The sequence below is a fragment of the Gracilinanus agilis genome, chromosome 1, assembly GCF_016433145.1.
Source record: "Gracilinanus agilis isolate LMUSP501 chromosome 1, AgileGrace, whole genome shotgun sequence".
NCBI lineage: Eukaryota > Metazoa > Chordata > Mammalia > Didelphimorphia > Didelphidae > Gracilinanus > Gracilinanus agilis.
Genome location: NC_058130.1, coordinates 41,024,224 through 41,046,119, shown reverse-complemented (window position 1 = coordinate 41,046,119; position 21,896 = coordinate 41,024,224). Strand labels below are relative to the sequence as shown.

Sequence of the window (21,896 nt, the reverse complement as noted above, 5' to 3'; positions counted from 1 at the left end):
TATAGGTATGAAATGGTACCTCAATATTATTTTAATTTGTTTTTTTCTTGAATTAATAGTGATTTGGAGGATTTTTATGACTAAAATAGTTTTGACTTCTTCATCTGAAAATTACCTCTTTACATCCTTTTGACCATTTACGAATTGAGTAGTGATTTGCATTCTTATGTTTTACTCAATTTCCTATATATTTCTTGAAATCTGTTTTGAATATGGTGAATTTGAGATTTACATTGGACATCTTATCTGAGATATCCAAATGCAGTTAATCATAAAGGTGTATATGACTGAGGAGAAAGACTGGGGCAAGATACCCACAAGATACACACACACACACACACACACACGCACACGTGTGTGTGTGTGTGTGTGTGTGTGTGTGTGTGTGTATCTGGCAATGATCTACTTAAGGATGATTATTGAACCCAAGAGTGCTATTCAAATCACCAACTCAAAGAATATAGAAGAAAATTGAGGAGGGTCCATGTGTAGTCCATGTAGACACCCAGTCACCGGACTTTCTTTGCTTTTATAATCTAATTGTCCCTCATAGTCTTAGCAGAAAAAAAAGTTGAGAAAATGGTCTGAAATATGAAGAGAAAAAATAATATAAATAAAAGAAACTCTATAATTGATATGATTCAGTCCAAGGATTATGACCTTTATTTCTTTCTAATCACTTCCTTGACCAGAACTTTCATTTCAGAGTATCAAAATATTTTCTCTAATTGGAAAGGGTCCAAATTGTTGTTGAATGCTTAGGGCAAGACAAGGACAAAAGCATAATTACCTGGAAAGAATTGTGGGCTTTTTCTTTCTTTCTTTTTTTCTTTCTGCCAACCTAATGCAATACAACTTTTATATGAGGAACACAATGCCGGTAATACACAATTTAGATGCAGTTGTTCTCTCTAGCAGAGAAGTCATTTTGATTTTGTGAGCTTCTCCCTTTGAACAGTTTAGGTATGCTTAAAATTATGATGGCATTTAACTGCCTGCAGTTCTGTGAATTCATTAATGGCATTAACAGTAGTTTTTTAAAACCACATGGAGTAAGATGCTGCTATGGAACTAACGGTGTATTGATACATACTCTCCTTGAATTCATCAGCTAGAAGGGTCTGGAAAGATTTCTCAATCCAAATTCTTCACACAAATCAAGTGACTTGTCCAAGGTTGCATAGCTAGTTAAAGAAAGAGCCAGGAATTGAACTCATGTGTCTTAATTCTCAGACAATTGTTAATATGGTTGTAGACTTAGAAGTAAAGGAGCATTAATGGCCATTTGTCTAATCTCTTCATTAACTGAATGATGACAATGAGGAAACTGAGGCCCACAGAGGATGTTGCTGTTCCAGAGTGACATAGGTAATCTGTATATTAGCTAGGCAACAAACCCAGGTTACAAATAATATTCCTTTCCTCTAAAGCACATTCCCCTTAACCCTAATATTATGTAGTAGCACCCCCCACCATCACCTGGATTCTCTTGAATTAAAAAAGAAGTGAAAAAACAATAAAGCTTCCTGTATTGTTCTTCTAGATCTCAGACCTTTAGGAGTCATGTAGCAGCAGAAAGTGTGCTGAATTTGGAATCAAAGAATCAGGAGTTGCTTCTCAGGTCTGCTACTTACTACCTTTGAGATCTTAAACAAATCATTTATTCTTTCTGAAACTCAGGGTTTTTTTAACTGGAAAATTAAAGAAATGGATTAGATGACCAATTGTGTGCCTTACAATAATAAATCTACAATCCCACTCCTTCAAATCATAAATAAACTCAAACTCATTTAATTCTCGATGATCATCATGAACAGAGTTCCATATGAATAATCATAAACAGTGAGCCTCACCAAAATTAATTTGAGTATTTGGCTTTAGAATTCACTTAAGGAGAAAGCAGCAAATTTACTTTCTTCATTCTTATTTTAGTTAGGCAGATAGATCACTTAAACCCTTGCTGATTAGCTAATAAGAATTCTCAGCCATGAAAGTAATCTGATGTGAGATTTAAAATATGTTATATAGAATCCACCCAGAAGATAGTTAGGAGTTCATTAAAATAGCAATATGGTTTAAATCACATCTGGCAATCTGCCTGCAGTGTGAAAAGATCAGAAGTAACCAGTATCACTTTACAGAGAAAACTACAGAGGTTAAGTGATTTATCCACTGTACCAAAATTAGTCATTGATGAGGCCAGAGTTGGAATATAAATCCTATTTTAATTTGCTTTCCACTGAACTATTCTGACATCTTAGAGTGGAATTTTTGATAATGTCTAGAAAATCTTATTATGAAATCTCTATGGGACTTCCAAATTCTTTCCATCTTCCCTGATGACTCCAGCTAAAATGCACTCCTCCTTTTCCTGACCTCTTCATTCATCCTTAGTCTATATTTTCACAACTTAGCATTGTATTTTATACTATTTTGATTGATTTCTAATTTTGTTATATACCTCTTTTTATCCTACAAAAAAAATATAAGCACACTGAGGATGGAGGTCATGACTTAGGCTTTGTTGTGCCAAAAATGGCTAGGAAGATGCTGCTCTCTTCATAAACTATTGATTAACTTATGTGATGACATATTTAGACCTAAAAGAGACCTCTGAAGTCATTTAGTCTAAGCTCTTTATTTTATAGATGAACAAACCGAGGCCAAAGGTGATGCTATGATTTAACCAAAGGTCTCACTGGCAGTACTAAAGCTTGAACTAGATCTTTTAACTCCAAAGGCAGGTCTAAATATTATGAGAGCATTGCAAAAAATGTAATACCCAAATATACATTGCTATGAATGAACCAAAAATGTCTCTCAGAAGCAAATGAGCAGATTGAAATAATCATTCTTTTAACACCACAGGAGAAATAATTCACACATTTCTTTGAAGCTTTAAGGTTTACAAAGCTTTTCCTTTGTAATACTCCTGTGAGCTAGGTAGGGCATGTATAATGACCCTTATTATTTAGAGATGAGATAATTAAGCATTCCAGTGGTGAAGTCACTTAGCCATGGCTACACAACTCCTATGTGTCAGAACCAAGACATAAACCCAGATTTTCTGATTTTTAAGTCCTGAGATGTTTTTGACCACACCCTGGGGCTTCTCTGCAAACAGGAACATATGATGCATGTATGTTTGCCTCATCCCCTAAGAACAAAAGCTATTTATGAATAGAAACACTTTTTTTAGGGAGAGCCTCTAAAAGACATTTGTTCTGTAGGATTACCAGTTGTAGCTACACCATTAAAATGCCATTCAAAATGGATAAACACATCTTTAAACATGTACATATATACACATATGATGTTATATTTCTACTTAAGAGTTTATAAACTCTATGCACACATAGGTGAAAAGGAGTTCTGTCATTTAATTGGTAATAGGAGCCCTTAGTCAAAGAAACTTCTATCCATGGTACAATCCAGCATTTCTCTGCAATTTAGTTTCCTACAAAATTGTCTATAGAAGGGTATTAAACTCAGGACCCTCAGGATGTTTCTAGTCCGCAACAGAACACCAAGTGCAACCAGAACTAGATTCAAATGTAGATTCTATCAATTTTTAAACCCCTGTCTTTTTAGTATTAGTTCTAATACAGAAGAGCCACAAGTGCTAAGCAATTGGGAATAAGTAATTTGCCCAAGGTCACATAGTTAGGTTGTGTCTGAGGTCAGATTTTAAACCAAGTCCTACTCATTCCAAGCCTGATGCTTTATCTTCTGTGCTACCATGAAACCCTGACCAATTAGATTTTAAGGTATTGGTTAATTAAGGTATTAATTTTAAAAATATACAAAAATGTGGTTTTCCAAGTCAATATTTGGTCTGCAGGATTCTTATATATGGTTCTCCCAAATTCTCCAAAACATTTTGTATATTAATGACACTGGTTGCTTCTAATAGTAAAGACATAAATTGTTTCTGTCTCACTCAAGCCAAAAGTAATTAATGGGCCATTGTATTCTGAATAGAGTGGGGGCAATCTTGTCCTGCAGGGGATGCTGTCTTGAAGAGGGTTACAAACTCCTACTAGGGAGAGGGGAAGGGGAGCAGCCCAGCTGCTTCTCCCTCCTTTGACAAACTCTGTACTGCAGGGATGGGCACTTGGAACACTGGGTCCTTGGCACACATGCCCACAGAGAGGTATATGCATGCCATTTCTAGCACATGTGCCATAGGTTCACCATTACAGATCTAGACTGAACAGCTCCAAATGTCCACATAGCAGGTCAATCAGTCTGCCTCTGCTTATTGCTCAATCTGGGACTGATAGCTGAACAAGCCTCAGGAACTGTTCAGATGGGCCAGTACACCCTCTTCCACGGGAACAGAACTAAGTTTCAGCATAGATACAAAATCAAAGGGAAAACTATTCCCAAATGAGAAAAAGCAGAGGAAAAGTCCAATGCTGAAAAAATTTATCAGCAATAAAGATGACCAAAATGTATGCTTCAAAGAAGATAGTATTAAAAAAATGAAAACATGTAAACCCTCAAAGGAAAATGTCAAGCTCAAATGAGCTCCTAGAAGAGCTCCTAAAAAGGATATAAAAGAACCAAGTTATAACATATTTAGAAAAATAGAACAGAAAATCAGAAAAAAATAAACAGCTTTAAAAAACTTGCTGAAGAAAACAGTTCTTCAAAAAAAGGAAACATAATACCTCAAATAGAAAAATAATTTCTAAGAAAGACAAAGTCTCAAAGAAGAAAATGCTTTCCTAAGAATTAGATTAAGTAAATGGAAGCTACAACTTCATGAGACATCAAGTAATAATAAAACAAATTCAGAAGAATAAGAATTAGGAGAAAATCTAAAAGCTCTCAGTGGAAAAACAACTGATGGGGAAAACTGAATCAGGAGAGATAATCAAAAAATCATTAGATAGAATTTAGTATATAATTTTTTTAATCTAGAAAAAGAACAAATTTAAAAAAATAAATACCAAATGGAAATTCTAAAATCCAAAGCAGAGTTTTAAAAAGTTGAAAGTAAGAAAAGCATTGAACTAATAAGTCAAGGAGTTAGTTCTATGAAAAATTCAATAAAATTGATAAAACATTGATTAATTTGATCAAAACAAAAGAAAGAAGGAAACAAAGTACCAGTATTAAAAATGAAAAGGGTGAGATTACAACTCACAGAGAGGACATTATCAAGAGTCATTTCATCCATTTATATGTCAATGAATCTGATAATCTAAGTAAAATAGATGATCATGTAACGAATTTTGGGTAACACTAAATAATTTACCTGTCAGACTTAGGGATAAAGGAAGAATTTAGGTCAAAACGAGACAGAGAAAAATTATGAGATATAAAAGAGATAACAAACTACATTAAATTAAATAGATATTAATCAAATCAATTGCACCAAGATTAAAAGGTAGCAATCATCTTTGACAAAGGTTTAATTTTTTCAACATATAGAAAACTGAGTTAAATTTATAAAAATACAATGTACTTTCCAATTGACAAATGGTCAGAGGATATGAACAAGCTATTCTCAGATGAAGAAATTAAAACTATCTTTAATCATATGGAAAAAATGCTCCAAATCACTATTAATTAGAAAAATCCATGTAAAAATAACTCTAAGGTAACACCTCAAAACTATGAGTGATTAACATGACAAAAAAGTAAAATGATAAATGTTGGAGATGTGGGTAAAATGGGATAATACAGTATTGGTGGAAATGTGAATTGGCACAACCAATCTGATTCTGAAGCAATCTGAAACTATGCCCAAAGGGCCATCAAACTGTTCATACCCTTTGACCCAGCACTATTGCTATGAGGTCTGGACCCCAAAGATATTAAAGATAGAGAAGACAAAGAAAAGGACATACCTGTATAAAATATTTATAGTAGCTTTTTTTTGTGGTGGCAAGGAATAGGAAGGTGGCAATGAAGGGATGTTCATCAGTTGGAGAAAGGCTGAACAAGTTGTGGTTTATAAATATAATGGAATGCTATTGTGCCATGAGAAATGACAGTGCAGATGATCACAAAAAGTACTAGAAAGTCCTACAAGAAGTAATGGAAAGTGACATAAGCAGAATGAGGGGGACTTTGTACATAGTAACAGAAATAATGCATGTGATTTAACTCTGAATGATTCAGGATGACTACAAGGGACTCATGATGAAAAGTGATATCCACTACCATAGAAGGAACAGAGTTTGAATGCAGATTGAAACATAATATTATTCACTTCATTTCTTCCATGAATTTTTCTCTAGTGTATGTAAGCAATATGTTTCTTATTTCTCATGGTGATTACAGAAATATGTATTATATGATAATATATGTAGATCTACTCATATTACCAACCTTCTTGGGAGGTGAGGAGTCCCTAAGGGAAGGGGAGAAAATGGATTGGAAAACAACATAAAAATAGATGTAAAACTGTATTGTCTTAATCTGGAAAAAATACAATTATTTTTTTTAAATAATAAATGTAAAGGAATCTGTTAAATGAAAAAGATCAATCTGTAAAATGTATTAAGTGGGAGAACAGCATTGAAGAAATATAGCTCACAAAGGATGGGTAAGTGACATGCATGATTTAGATGTTACTGCCTGAGGTGAGAGAAGAATTATAAACACAATATAAAATTCAATTTTCCAAATGGTCAAGAGGTAGGTTCTGAGATCAAGCTGTTCTCCATGTAACTCTATTTTTTCTGATATCACTAAGTATTTTTATGGGGATTGACATTTTCTCTTCAAACTCCTCTTGTTGCTTTGAACTGTCAAAACAATTTTGTCAACAAACTGGAATAGTTCATCTACAACTTGAGTTTTTAAAAATGCTTTCTCAAGGCTTTGCAGATGCCACCACAGAGAGTTCTTGTCTTTATTTGGTCAGCTGGACACTGAGCCTCACCGCCTCTGTCTCTGCTGACCTGCCCATCCCAGCCATCTGTGGCCATTGCCAATCCAAATGTGTACTTCAACATCTGAGTCCCAAAAAGCCCCTGGGCTGGGTTACTTTCGAGCTCTTTGCAGAAAAGTTTCCAAAGACAGGAGAAAACTTCTGGGCTCTGAACACTGGAGAGAAGGGATTTGGTTACAAGAGATCCTGCTTTCACAGATTAATTCCTGGTTTTGTGTGCCAGGCTAGCGAATACACTTATCATAATGGCACTGGTGGCAAGTCCATCTATGGGGAGAAATTTGCTGATGAGAACTTCATCCTGAAACATACTGGCCTTGGCATCTTGTCCATGGAAAATGCTGGACCCAACACAAATGGCTCCCAGATTTTCATCTATACTGCTAAGACTGATTGGTTGGATGGCAAGCATGTGGTCTTTGGTCTAGTGAAAGAAGGCATGAACATTGTGGAAGCTATGGAGCATTTAGGTTCTCAAGATGGCAAGACCAGCAAGAAGATCACTATTGCTGACTGTGGACAAATCTAATAAGTTGTTTTTTTTTGTTTTGTTTTTTGGTCTTAACCGCCAAACCATCCCTCTGTAGCTGGAGAGAGCACCCTTGAATTCCACCTGCTCTTATACCCTATAATCCTTTTGCTCTCACTTGTTGCAGTTCTCTTTGGATTTCATTTCCTTTTTCCTTCCAGAAGTCTGGCTAGACAACAGAGTTATGTTCATGATTATGAAATAAAAACTAAATTACAAAAAAATGCTTTCTTGACAGAGAAAAGAAAACATATTTTTTATTTCATATTACTCCCCTTCCAATATTCTGTTCCTGTCAAAGTAACCTGCCCCCTTCTACCTTTCCAATGTTCTTACAACTTTGTACTATATCCCAGCCCAGCCCCAGTGCAATATCATGCAATACCACTGGTCTCCTTTTTGTTCCTTTCACAAGACATTCTGCCTCTCATGTACATACATTTTCACTAGCCTTTTCTCACACCTGAAATGCTTTGCCAATTTATTTCAACCTCCTTCTTTGACTTCATTTTTTTCAAGTCCTGGCTAAAATCTCACCTTCTTTGAGAAGCCATTTCTGATCATACTTAATGCTAGTGCATTCACTCTTGATAATATCAGAATTAATCTCTGTATCTTGTTCCTACTTAGTTGTTTTCATGTTGTTTTCACTGAAATTGTCTATGAATTATTTAATATTAGAAATCATCTTTTACTTGTATATTCAGCAGTTAGCGTAATTCCTGGCATACAGTAGTGTTATGTTTGTAATAATAGAGATGTTTGGGAAGCTGATGGACTGGCCTGAACTAGGAGCCTGCGAGACTCACTTCTCCCCCACAAACAGGCTTGAGTGAGTAGGGAGGGGGTGAGGTACTCCTTGCTCTCAAACCCTTCCCCCCCAGCAGTTGGTTTTCAGTTGAATATGGAGGCAGGCCAGTGTGTCTTCAGACGGGACCCAGCAAAGCCAATCTCTAATGATGCTCACTTGCTCCACTTATATTCTTCACAGCTCTGATTGAGGGGCCAAGGGGAAGCTTGATCTCTTGATGTTAAGGACTGAGAAGGATCTGACTTCTTAGGCTGGCAACTGACAGGAACCAAGCTTAATGGCAGTAGTGAGTATCCCCAAATAACACCCAGGAACAGCTATTAAAAGATGGAGTTTATATCAATAAAAGAAGGAAGGGATAGGCAAGGAGGGGGTAACTAGGATTTGGATAAGATCTGGGAAGCCCTGAACTGTCAGGTAGGAACTGCCCCTCTCCCCCAGGAGGGAGTGGCAGACTTAATATCTAACTGGCCCTCTAAGCTTATAATAATCACTTCTAATATCTAAATAACTAAATAACTATTATATTGATGCTGGAAAGGTCTAATCCTACTAGACAGGCAAACCCCTGAGAAGAAACCAAAATAGCTTTTGCCACTATGGCCACCCAGGCAAACCCAAACCAGGAACAATGAGCAGAGAGACCTGCTCACCTCAACCCCCAGGAATCAACTGTCCAACTCCTTTCCAACTGTCCCCTCACCCAGAGTTCTCTGGGGGGGTCCCCTGGAATTCTGAGGCTTGACCCTGTATCTTACAGAAATTCCACCCTGCCATTTTCCATATTACAGTAGGGGCTTAATAAATGCTTATCAACTAATTTCCTGCATTATGTTTCCCATCTCTGTGACTATGTACAAGCGGTGGCCTATGCATGGATGGTACCCACTCTTCATCACACCTCTAAGGATCCCCAATTCCTTTAAGGCTCATGTTAGATATAATTTCCTATGGGAGACCTCTTAGGATCACATTTTAGAAGATTTATCCAGTGAAAAAAAGGGGAAAATAAACCCTTAGATCCTGTATGTAGCATTCTTATGTAACAATCTTTTCCCAGGTAAGGATATTTTCAATACTGCCTCCATGTTAATAAACTGTTTCTTTTGAAAAAAATATATATATATATGTACATATATGTATATATATATTTTCTGTTTGTAAGCTTTTAATTTACTTTTTATACACATACCATATCTCTCCCTGGCCCCCAAATGTGAGCTTTTAGAGAATGGAGATTATTATAGTCATATTTGTATTTATAGAGCTTTACACATACTAAATTTTTTGTAAATATTTATTTAGTTGCCTTTTTAATAAAAAAATAACATTATTAAATGATATTTTTATCTTGAAGTCTTTAGATTATACATTTGCCCTTTTTTTTCTTTTGTCATGATAATTATAAGCACAAAATAACTTAGTCAGGTATTTTACTTAAATGAAGCACTTACTACCCCTCACTTCTTTTGAAAATATCCTTACCTGGAAGAAGATTGTTACATAAGAATGCTACATACAGGAGCTAAGGGTTTATTTTCCCCTTTTTTTTCACTGGATAAATCTTCTAAAATGATAATTCTTCTATACTATTTAGGAAAATACTTTGATATAGATTTTTTAACATTTCATAGCTGATTAGTATTTTTAAGAACATATTTCTTTTTCCAGAATAAACTTTTCCTATTTACCCAAAAGAAAAAAGAAGTTTAAAGTAGAGGAGTCAGCATTTTATAAATATGTTTTGAAGAAAACATATTACCTGGGCCAGTACTTTGGGGTTAAATGAGATTTTTGTGCCTGTATATTCACATTGTCTTTATATTAACTAAGTTTGTCCAGACTTGTGATACCATTGCTGTAGGGATCTTTCAGGTTCCAAATTCCATCCATGTATCTTGATTGCCTTATTCTCAAAAATTAAATATAAATTCTTTTAAAATTGTTTTTAATTTTTAGAAAAAAATTTTCCATGGTTATATGATTCATGCTCTTACTTTACCCTCCACCCCTCCTATCCCCCAGTAGCTATATGCATTTCCACTGGTTTCTTCCTGTGCCATCGATCAAGACCTATTTCCATATTATTGATAATTGTTTAAATGTAAATTCTTAACGATTTGTTCAAATATGTTAATTGTAGCCCAGTTAGTTATTATTTGATAACACCAGAACTTGAGACTAGGTCTTCCTGATTCCAAACATTGCCTCTCAATTGACTTGGATTTTATGTGAGTATTTCTTAAAATTTTTGAAGAATATTAATGTCCAGCTTTTCCTCTAGATTTGATGATGATGACAATAATAATTTAAAATTTAAAAATACTGAGCACAAATTATAACATTATAGATTGAGAGAATACTCCATAGGGTTCTAGAATCACACATTTTTTATTCTAACAAGATTCTAGAGGTGATATGGCTTTTCAGATGAGGAAACTGAGGTCCAAATTTGAGAAACATAGAAGGCAATGATCCAGAACTATCAGCCTGCTTTTTAGTTATCCGTTGATTATAATAAAGGTAAATTAATGACAAAACCCTTTGAAATCTACATTTTAAAAACACTGAGTTATCAATAGATTTGTCTTATATATTATAAATGCAATATTATTAACAGAGCTCAGAGTATGCAATGTTCAGCCAAGGTTGTAGGAAGAACCGGAATTTGTGCAAACCTCTAAACCAGTGATGGGCAAACTTTTTAAAGAGGGGGCCAAAGGAAAGGAAATGCTCATCTGTCAGTCTGTTTCTAAGGCAACTCTTTTGAAGTTTCATTGTATTGTATCCTACTCATTTTATTTGTCAGATTAGGAATAATGTTGAGTAACCAGATAGAACATTTCAGGGGGCCCGCATCTGGCCCATGGACCATAGTTTTTTTCCTATCACTGCTCTAAACTAACCAGAATATACAGAGGTCTCCTGATGGAGCTTGAATTTGTTTTATTTCCCCACTAAGTGCAACAAATTATGAAATGTGATAGCAACAATTCATTAATATACCTTCTAATTTTTAGCTCAGTATAAATAATCAGAAATATGTTTTAAAAAAGGCATCAGTTTCAGATGATCTCATATGATTAACACATATAATTGCAAGGCATATTTCTGGAGGAAAATCTTTTATAAAGGAATTATGTACTGCTAAATTAAAGGCTTTTAAAATATTAAAAAAAACATTAATAACCCCACTAAGAGGTCTTCTGAAAAAATAAAATTGTGCAACCCACAACCTGGTCTTCAGGTATGTGCTTCATCTAATTCACATATTTTAACCACTCTTCCTTTTCTGTTCCTCACTTTTTATTATCAACATGTAGCATGATTGGAGTTGATATTAGAATTTATACATTTGTATGTGGTGATCCAATATCCTTGATTGAGGCAATTATTTGTTACCTGTAACAACTTTCCCCCTTTACATATTTTCTAGTCACATTAGATTTTATTCCATTTAATGTATTCTGCAATCCAGTGACACTGTCTTTTTTGATTTTCCTCCCTCTATCCTATCTTTTCACTGTTTTTTCCTCATGTTTTTCAATTCTCTCATTCCTCACCTCTATCTTTTGGCTACCTTTAAGACTTAGTCAAAATGCTAAAATACTATTATTCAAGAATCCTTTCACAGTAACCCTCTCAACCCCATGCTAGTGTCTTCTTTCTAAGATTACTTTCAATTTGCCCTGTTTATGTCCTGTAAAGATGTAATTGTTTATCTGTTATATCCCTCATTAGAATGGAAACTCTTTAAGAACATTTAATGGAATTTGCATTTCTTTATATCATCAGCATTTGGCACAGTGCTGGGCAAATAGTAAGTACTTAAATGATCTGTGACTTGTTCTGTTATAATTATAGTGATAGGTCTGCTTGAGTAAGCTGGATCTCTTGGCAATCTTTATCTTCTACCATAATGTTTCATTATATTTTACAAGCTTTTAAGCTAAACTATTAAACTTTAGGTAGCATATCTCCTTTCTTGATAAAGAGACAAAATACTTGCTGGATAATATAATTTATAAGTATTTTTGTCTTTTCATCATGGGAATTAATTTATACTGGTTCATTCCAGTATTGATTACATGTTTACTATGTGACAGGCCCTTTGGTAAATTCTAGTAGTACAAAGGTAAAGAATAGTGATAGTCTATGTCAATATCTATTATTTTATCCATTTTGTTTTTGGCTTTGGAAGTTCTAATTTGTGTGGTATATCTTCTGAATTTTTCTTTTTTAATACTAATTTTAGGCTTTGCCTTAATAAGTTAATGACATGAATTGCTAATTTAAATATATATAGCACATCATAAATCTATCCTTTCAAACAGGATATGCCAAATTTATTTGTATATGTGATAATATTTTGTGATTTCCATGCCTATTTCATTCAATTTGTTTTCTTAAAGGTGTTCATGATACTTAGGCATATGTTTTTGTAATCTACAAACCTTTTTTCACTATTATTCTTTATTCTAGAAAATTGTTTTCCACCATACAATTGATCTACCTTAAAGCCTTGAAGTCACAAGTATAATTTTGTATCATTGAAGGATTTGATCAAGTTTCTTATAATACTTTCTCTAAATACTCTTCCATTCTAGCAGACAAACATTGGTTTTTCAATGTAATTACCTTTGGGGGGTTATTGTTGCTGAAAATGCTTATCAAGAACAAGATAAAGGATATAACCAAATATCCTATGGAATTACATTTCTTTTAGACTTTGAATGAATAAAAAATCAACTTTACCAACTTCTTTATTTTCATCTTTAGTGAAAATCAGTGACTCATCTTTTCATTTATATTCTTTTTTCTTCTGTTTTAATTTATACTGAGAATGTCTGGCTTGATACCCTGGTAGCGTGTCTCTGGACAAGGTTCTCAGATTTACAACTATAAACAGTTAAGTTCTATGAATGAATACAGAGTTGCATGATTCTTCACATATGCTGTCCTCCATTACTCAGTCTACCTATTACTCTGATCCTATGTCTGTCAGGCCAGAAGGGAGCTGAACGAGACTAAAGATATTACTTTATTTTATTTATTTTTTTTTATTTCCATGGCCAAATTCATTAAAAGACTATCTAACATGATAACTTTCTCCTTTCTTAGGTAAACAGATACCAGCAAATCTGATTCAGTCTATTGCTCTGGCCATACTACATATTTTTCCAATGTATTAGAATTAGCCAGGATATTCTTTCTGCACAGAGAACATTTTAGAATCCACATATATACTCTCTGCCAGAATAATGCATAAGATGGGCTTTCTGTAATAGATAAGTTCTTCTGTTATCCCACATTCACTCAATAGGTAAATCCTGTCATATTGCTTTCTGTAAAATATAACCTACATATCCTAAAAAAATCCTCTAAAATACCCAAAGTAAAGTGCAAATTCAAAGCACACACAGGTGATGACTCTTGGAAACAATTCATGACAGGGCTATTGTTGAGCCTCATCTCACACATCAATCCTTTATTTTAGTTTCCTGATACTTTTCCCTCATAACTGAAAACTTATCCCTGAAATTCCTTTGGGTGTACCTGAGGGATAGAGAATAGGGTCTGGATCTATGTTTCCATTTCTATAAGAAATTCCCAGATGAGGAAACTCTCCAACCAATGCAAGTTAGCATCTTATTTGTCTTCTAAATGTGTGTATAGAACTGAAAATACAATTGTAGTTCTTCCTGTAGTTGTTAGAGGTAGACATGAGTCCATGTATTCTTAACTCAAAGACTTTTTTCTCCCTGTGTTATACTAATTCACTACATGCATCTAATTTCTGCCAACTTGATAGAATCTAGAATCACATAGTTGAAGGTAGAGAGATGAGTAGTGACATTTTTTTTCTTTTTTCATTTATATGTTAAGGAAAATAGACATCCTGATATATATTTCATCACATTAAGGTATATGTGAACTCCTTTTAAATGAACTTTCCTGGGTCCAAAATGAAGCAAAATTGTCTTGAGAGTAAAATGGAAGCTTTTGACTTGAAGTCACAATACTTTGGTTTTAAACTAGACTCTTCTATTTTGTGCCAATTAGATCCTAGGCAATCCATTCAATATTTCTACGATTCTGTTCCTTTATCTGTAAAAATAAAGTGGCTAGGCAAAACCCATGGCTCTTCCTAAATTAAAATCCATGGCCCTATGAGCCTTTGGGGTAGCTTTTATGACCCCTTGCTCTTTTTTCCAGCTTACACAAATGAAAGTCATTTGCAGGAGTATTAAAATATCTGAAATTAAGATTTGGTCTTATTAGCATTTACCAGTTTAGCACCTACAAGTGCTGCTGTCTGGTCAAATTTTCTTCCATGAAAATCTATACTATTCAGGTCTTAGTAGAAGACCCTTCCCAGTGAAATGCTTAATGTATAATACCCAGTACTCTCTGATTTCTCCAAAGTTATTTAGTTAGGTAGTAGTATAAATAGAAAGTTGGATCTGGTGTCTGGAAGACCTGGTGCTAAATCCAGCCTTACTACACTGAAAAACTCACTTAAATTGTGTCTGCTTTACTTGCCTCATTCATAAAATGGAGAAAATAAAATCACCTGCCTTCTTAAATTTTTGCAAGAATGAGATAATATTTTAATTTCATTTGCAAATGTTAAAATATCATTTAAATCAGTGTTATATATACATATATGTATTATTATTATTATTATTACTATTATCATGGATTCCATTACAACTTTTTGCGTTCAATTCCTGCTGTCTTCCCAGATGTCAGTTGCACATCCCAGGTTTGAGAGAGTCACATCAGTTAATGTTCTAAAGTGTAACCTTATCTTTATGCCTAACTATAAATGATGATTCAGATTAAAAAGTTCTGAATGTCCCCATTGTGCAGCAAGGAAAAGCTTGCTTGTGATTCTGTACAATCATAGACAGACATTGAAAAGCTTTCCCTTTTCATTTTCATCTACCCAAGAAAAGTCAGACATTCAAAAGGTATATATATATATATTTTTTTTTCCTTACTGATGAATTTTTTCTGAAAAGCATTGTAAGTTAACCATCACTACAATTGAGGAGACCATGGAAACACTCTCATTTGTATAATGAAAATGGCCTTCGGAAACACAATGAGACAGTTGCAAATTAAAACCACATGAATCACTTTCAGGGGTCACTTTTATTATTGCTCCCTGAAGAATTTCTAAAAGACTGTTTTATGATCATAGAGCAAATCATTAGAGAAACCAAGAAGATTAGAGAAAATGGAGACAGACATCACACATGCCATATAGATTTGATACAATGGAGCTAATAAATCATACAGTCACATATCTATTTTTTAACACTACAGTGGATATATTTTATTTCTAATTTATAAACCCTTTTGTGACTTGAAGCAAAGATTACTTCCAGAAAAATCTCCTTAAGTTTCATTCTCTAGGTGGAAAAAATCAATATAGGGAATCCTATTTTCAATAAGGCCAGTTATACTATATTTTATCATTGAATTCTATATTCATACTTGTATAAATAGATAAGAATAGCTTAAGAATTATTCAGAAGTTCGTTTATTTTACTTTTATAAATCCTTTAACAAATGTACATGCCCATAGGTATTTGTGTGCTGGGAGCATTGGTAGTTGTGATAAAATTTGTGATTTTTATCAGGGAATCCCTGATGAGGGAAGTCCTTCTACTAAGGCAGACAAGTGTCTCCTCTACAATTTTCAGTTTTAGCTGGCCTGAGGCACTGAGAAATTAGGTTGCATGGATTTTTAGTGGGGAATTATGTATATCTATACTGCAAGATAACTTTATAAATATCTTTTGTTTGTTTAATTTGATTTTTGTTACATATGCCTGTTATTTTAAGAGTAGAAGCTATTTTTGTGTAGGGATTATTTCATTCGTTGATTCTGTATCCTTACCTAGAATAGTAACTGGTGTAATGGGCACTTAGTAAATGTTTGATGACTAATTATAGGAGAGAACTCTTGGTATGAAGATTTCTTCTATCAATTAAAACCAGGAAATGATCTATAACTTTTCATCATAAATAGTTTAAAGAAATACTGAAACATTAAGGGAATCATTATTAGTCACATAGCTAGTATGTGTCAGAGGAAAGTCATGAAACTAGATCTTCCTGACTCTTAGTTTAACTCTCTAACCTAATCCCTGTGCTATTCTCTCATTATATCATTGCTCATATAAGCAGGTTGTCATTTCCAATAAAAAATTAATAGGTTAATTATATTAAAGATACTTTCTAATGAGGAACAAACTTTACTGTTACATATCTATTTGAAAAAGAACAAAAAAATCTTAAAATGATTCATTGTGTTGAAATCAAGAATTTTGACAAGTCTTTTTGTTTCTTCTGGTTTAAAAATGAGTCACCAGTGTTTGTTTAAAACCAAAAAAAATTATCTTTGATACAATAGTTCTGAGTTGGACAATTTCATAATGTACTTTGATTCATTTTTGTCACATTATTAAATTATTCTATTAGTCCTTTCAGTGAAACTATTTTCAACTGTCAGAGTGAAGTGATAAGAACTTTTAGGAGAAGGTCCTTTTCAGATGCTGACTCATCATGATGGAGCACTGTTTCATACTGAATAATAACATGTATTTCACTCAATCATAAGTACAATTGGCTTCATATGAAGGAGAGAATCAAGTGTAACTTCTCCACACACAAAATGATTAATGTAAGAAATATATTTCAAGGAAATAGAATATGTTCACAAAATATGAAAAGGTGGCATATTGATTGACCTAAATATGTGTCTCTGATAAGAGCACATTTCACCATTATCCTATCAATAGCTTTAACGGAATCATAGGAGTCAGAGGCTTCTCTCTTTAATTGAACAGCAAAAGAATCAGACAACAGCTCAAACAGGAGTGATAGATTATTAAAATTTCAACTGAATTCAGGTCAAATTAATTTATTTCAATTCAACTCAACAAATACTTATTAAATCTACCATCTGTCAAGCAACATATTTTGCACTAAATGATACAAAGATTAAAAATCAAAACAAGGAACACTTTCAAGGACTTTATATTCTAGTGAATAGAATTAATGGATTTATAGATAAGTAAACAAAAATAAAGGTACTAACATTTGGAAATGCTAGGATACTGAAGTATTTAATAATTTAGTGTAATACAATCAGTATTTTATAAGCCTTTTTTTTAAGTTACAAGTAAGTGGCGATCTTCTCAAAATTGTCTAGATACTTTTCATAATACCAGACCTAAATTCAGCCCTGGATGAAGATGATGCAAGGATTTGTGGGAATTTTGTGTTTTAAGTTCCCTTTCTATGCATGAATCATTTCTTCAGAGGCCATCTTAAGTGATGCTTTATAGGACATTCTCAGTATTATTAGAAAACTATTACTCAAATCCACTTCTAGAGGGTAAATTCTCAGTAAAGATTATATTTTAGGGAAAAGAGAACATAATTAGTGTGAATCAGTTAATCAGATTACCTAGTATGTATTTTATTAAATTTCAGTTAGTTACTCTGGCTCTTAAAGAATGAAACAAAATCAGATAAATTTAATTTGAGTAGAAGCCATGGCACTCTACTTAATGTCTATTAAGCAAAAATTATAATCAAACTTGAGGGAACTTAATATCCTTTTTTGCCTGCAACTTCTAGATTATCCCTTTTTTCTATCTGTCTCTTTCTCTTCTTTATTTCCTCTCTTTCCTCACATTTTTCTCTCTTCTAAACTCCATTGGATCCATAATATGTTCAGAATCAAATCTTTAGTTTAGTGTTCAAAACCCTTCATAACCTAGCTCCTCTTATATTTCTAGTCTTACTGTGCAATTACTACCATTGAATTGGGGACAAAGGCTTCTTGACTACTGAATAAACAAATCACTTCATCTCTCATCTCCTAGTATTTTCTTTGTTTGTAACCCATATTTGAAATGCTCTCCCAATCTCCAACCACTAGTTTCTCTGGTTTCCTTCAAGTTTCAACAAAAAAAATCATTTTCTATTTAATCTTTCTTAATAACTCTTAATTCCAATGTTTTCTTATCATTCATTTCCTATTTATATTGTATGTAGCTTTTTGTACTTATTTGTTGGCTTGTCTCCACCATTAATTTGTGAGCCCCTTGAGGACAGGGGATATATTTTGCTTTTCTTTCTATAGTGCTTTACACAGTACCTGGCACATATTAAGTAATTAATAATTTATTGAGTGACCAAATGATACAATTCCCTTTCCTTCTCCTTTCTCTTCTCCTTTTCTCTCATGTTACCAATCTGACAGGTGTAAAGTGGTACTTAAAAGTTGTTTTAGAACATGGATAGAAAAATGTCAGAAAACAATTATTGAAAATTGTACCATCATGTAATCTGGAAAAAAATTTTATTAAATGTTTTAATCAACATTTTTCTTATTAATAGTATATTAGAGCATTTTAAATAAGACTAATGGAAGTTTTGATTTCTTCTTCTGAAAACTCTGTTCATATTCTTTGACCATTTATCAGTTGGGGAATAGGTTTCATTTTTTATTAATTTGGCTAAGTTTTCTATATTTTTGAGAAATGAGACTATTATCAGATGAATGTGTTACTTTTCCCCTAGTGTCCTGCTTTCCTTTTATTTTGGCTGCATCATTGTTTTATTCAAAACCTTTTTATTTCATTCAATCAAAATTATCCATTTGAACTCTAAGGATCTTCTTTCCCATATTTGATTATAAACTCTTCAATTACCTATAGATGTTGACAACTAATTTTTCCATGCTCTTCTAATATGCTTATGTTATCACTTTTATGTCTCAATCATGTAAGCATTTTGTCCTTATCTTGGAATATGTTATGAGATATTGGTCTCTGCCTAGTTTCTGACAGAAAATTTCCCAGTTTCCCTAGCAGCATTTTTTAATTGCTCCTAAAGCTTCAATATTTGGCATTATTAAATACTGGATTACCAAGATTATTTTACCACTATTGTTATCAAGAAGTAATAAGATAATCTGAGTGGGTCAAAAAAGGCAATTTGGGTGTGAGGAAGGATAAAGGGGATATAGGTGATTATAAGGTGATTGGAGGAGGAAATGAAGGTATGGGAAGGTATAGAGGAGATAAGGGAAATGGGGTATGTAGGAAAGGGCAGCTTAAACAGATTTATTCTCAGAGGCTTGAGACAGAGGATACAGGGAGGAAATTAAGGCCAGTAAGAAATGTTTAGGTTTTGGCTGGAGAGTTTCTCTTGTTAGTTTCTTAAGTATCTTGAGGGAGGAGTCAAGGGTGTCCCTCCCTGCCAGTCAAACTGATGGCTGGAGGAAGTCTTGAGTAAGTACTTCCTGCCAAGATGGATGCCCCCAATTCTCTCAAGAATAAAAGGAAAATTATTCCTTCCCTCTTTAGGCCTTGACTCAATTTTTGATACAATGATTCAACAGAGGCTTGAATAAGTAACAAGGGGATTTATTAATCTCAGGTTAGTCAGAGGGAAGAGGTTCAGGATTTTCTAAACTGCTGCTAGGTAGAGAGGTGAGGGTGGGGGATGGGTCGCAGAGAGGTTTAGACTGAGAGAAATTGCTCTCCTTTTTGGGAGATTTGACTGCCTTTTAAGTAAAGTCCTTATTAAATCACTAAAACTAGGGGTAATTTATTTGAGAATACTCTACTTGTCTATAGAAACTAAAATCCACAATGTTCAATCACCAAGCCCTCCCTTCCACCCAGGACCCACAGGAAATTCAGGGGAAGGGAAGGGATGGAAATGGGAGATCAGGGAGAGGTCCAGAGAAATGAGATAGGTTTAAATCTCCCCAAGACAAGATAAGCACAGGCCAAGGCCGAAGCAAAGCCAAGCCAAAAGGCCAAAGCAAAAGCCTCCAGCCGCAATGAAAGCCAGAAGGCAAAAGCCTTGTCAGTTGGAACTTCACCTCTATTTTTAGCTTCAAGTCCTAACTGATTTTCTGAAGATTCTAAGATGTTTAACTGACTTTTTGTGACCGTTAGAAATTACAGAAGCAAAAATTTTCTGTTAGCCACCTTGCATTACAATCTGCTCATTTGTTTTTTTTTTAAAACTTGCACCTTGCAACATTTTCTGGTTGCTAAGATCTAAGGGGTTACTACTCTTATTCTAAGCTAAATTATAACTATGCTTTTATCCCTATCTAAGTTTTGTAAAATAATAAAAAGGGTTGCTAACTCCTAAACTATGCTAAGACTAGTCTAAGTTAAAACTAAGATGGGTTATGGGAAAGGCATAGGAAAGGAATGGGGTTTCGGTTTTGCAAAAATTTTTGAACAGAAAAGAAAAGCAGATTAAATGCAAACATTCACAAGCAGTCTCAAAGCTAACATTTGCCAGATAAAACGAAGTAATAAATTCTATGTAGCTATCTAATTTCATGAACTAACAACAAAGTATCTATTTAAGAAAATTTCTCCAATCTAAGTTTCTAAATTCTAATTTACTTTCTAAAGTTAGTATATGAAAATGTTAGTACATGTTATACCTATGTTAGAAATGTTAGTAAGAATAAGTAAGACTAATATTCTTTGTAAGTCTTTTGGTTAAACTAGACTTAAGCTATCTACAGTATTTACAAAGAAAGTTTAGAAAATTCTGTCCCTGTTCTAACTTATTAAACTAACTAACTGTCCCTGTGGGTTAGTAAAACTTATTGCTAAGGATTAGTAAGCAAACATTTACATATTTACATTATTTACAAGAAATGTCAGGTGATTAGAGTAGGTTTCTGAATCAAAGTAAGAGGAAAATTCTGTGCTAAGGCAGACAAACTTCTCTTTTAAGTGTAAGTTTATGTTTCACATGTAGATGTGAAGTCAGAAAATGTTCTATGTGTTGTCTAGTGTGACCTTTCCGTGTAATGAAGTTTTACATACTTACTTTACAAGAACTCTTCTGCAAAGTGTATGTACTGTGTGGATGGAGTCTAAAGTATTGGATGCAGTGAGAATTCTGTTGGGTGAAAGTTATGTTTTTCAAATGCATGTGTCCAACGCTGTTCTGATGCTCCTCTTCACAGTGTGGTTTGTTGTCCCATACACTGATTGTGTATTCGATCATGGATGTCTTTTAGTCCTCAGGTTTGCTGTCCTTGTGATGATCTGTGAAGTCAGCAACGCTTCACTTGTGTTGTTTGATGTTAACCACGTGCTTGTCATCTTGCACTGGAACTGATGTATTGGTGTGTTGACTTGTGTCAGGAACAAAGTTCAAATGTCTATGAAACGTGATTAATCTTTTCTTCTTTCTTTTTTTTCAGTTTAATAAAGATGATTACAGGTAACAAGAGTTCGTGATAAAGTCTTTTGTGTTTTCCTTTATTTGTCAATGTCAAGGTCTTGGATTGATTGCAAATCAAATGTTGTGTCTTCTTCTGCCATTGATTCTTTTTCATTGTCATAATGGTTTAAGGATGATTCTTCTAAGTTGTACTTGGGATTGGGATAATCATTTGGGTGTATAATTTGGTGTAATATCTGATTGTTCACTGGTTCTTGGTCTAATTCTGGTTCTGATTCATGCACTGATTGTTGTTCTATGTGCAGCATTTTTTAATTGCTCCTAAAGCGTCAATATTTGGCATTATTAAATACTGGATTACCAAGATTATTTACTACTATATATTGTGAACCTAA

At 33.8% G+C, this 21,896-nt stretch overlaps 1 pseudogene; it reads left to right on the top strand.

The window, feature by feature from the left end:
• The first annotated feature begins 874 nt into the window (after window positions 1-874).
• On the top strand, window positions 875-7,436 carry LOC123247087 (annotated as a pseudogene).
• The last annotated feature ends 14,460 nt before the right edge of the window (window positions 7,437-21,896 follow it).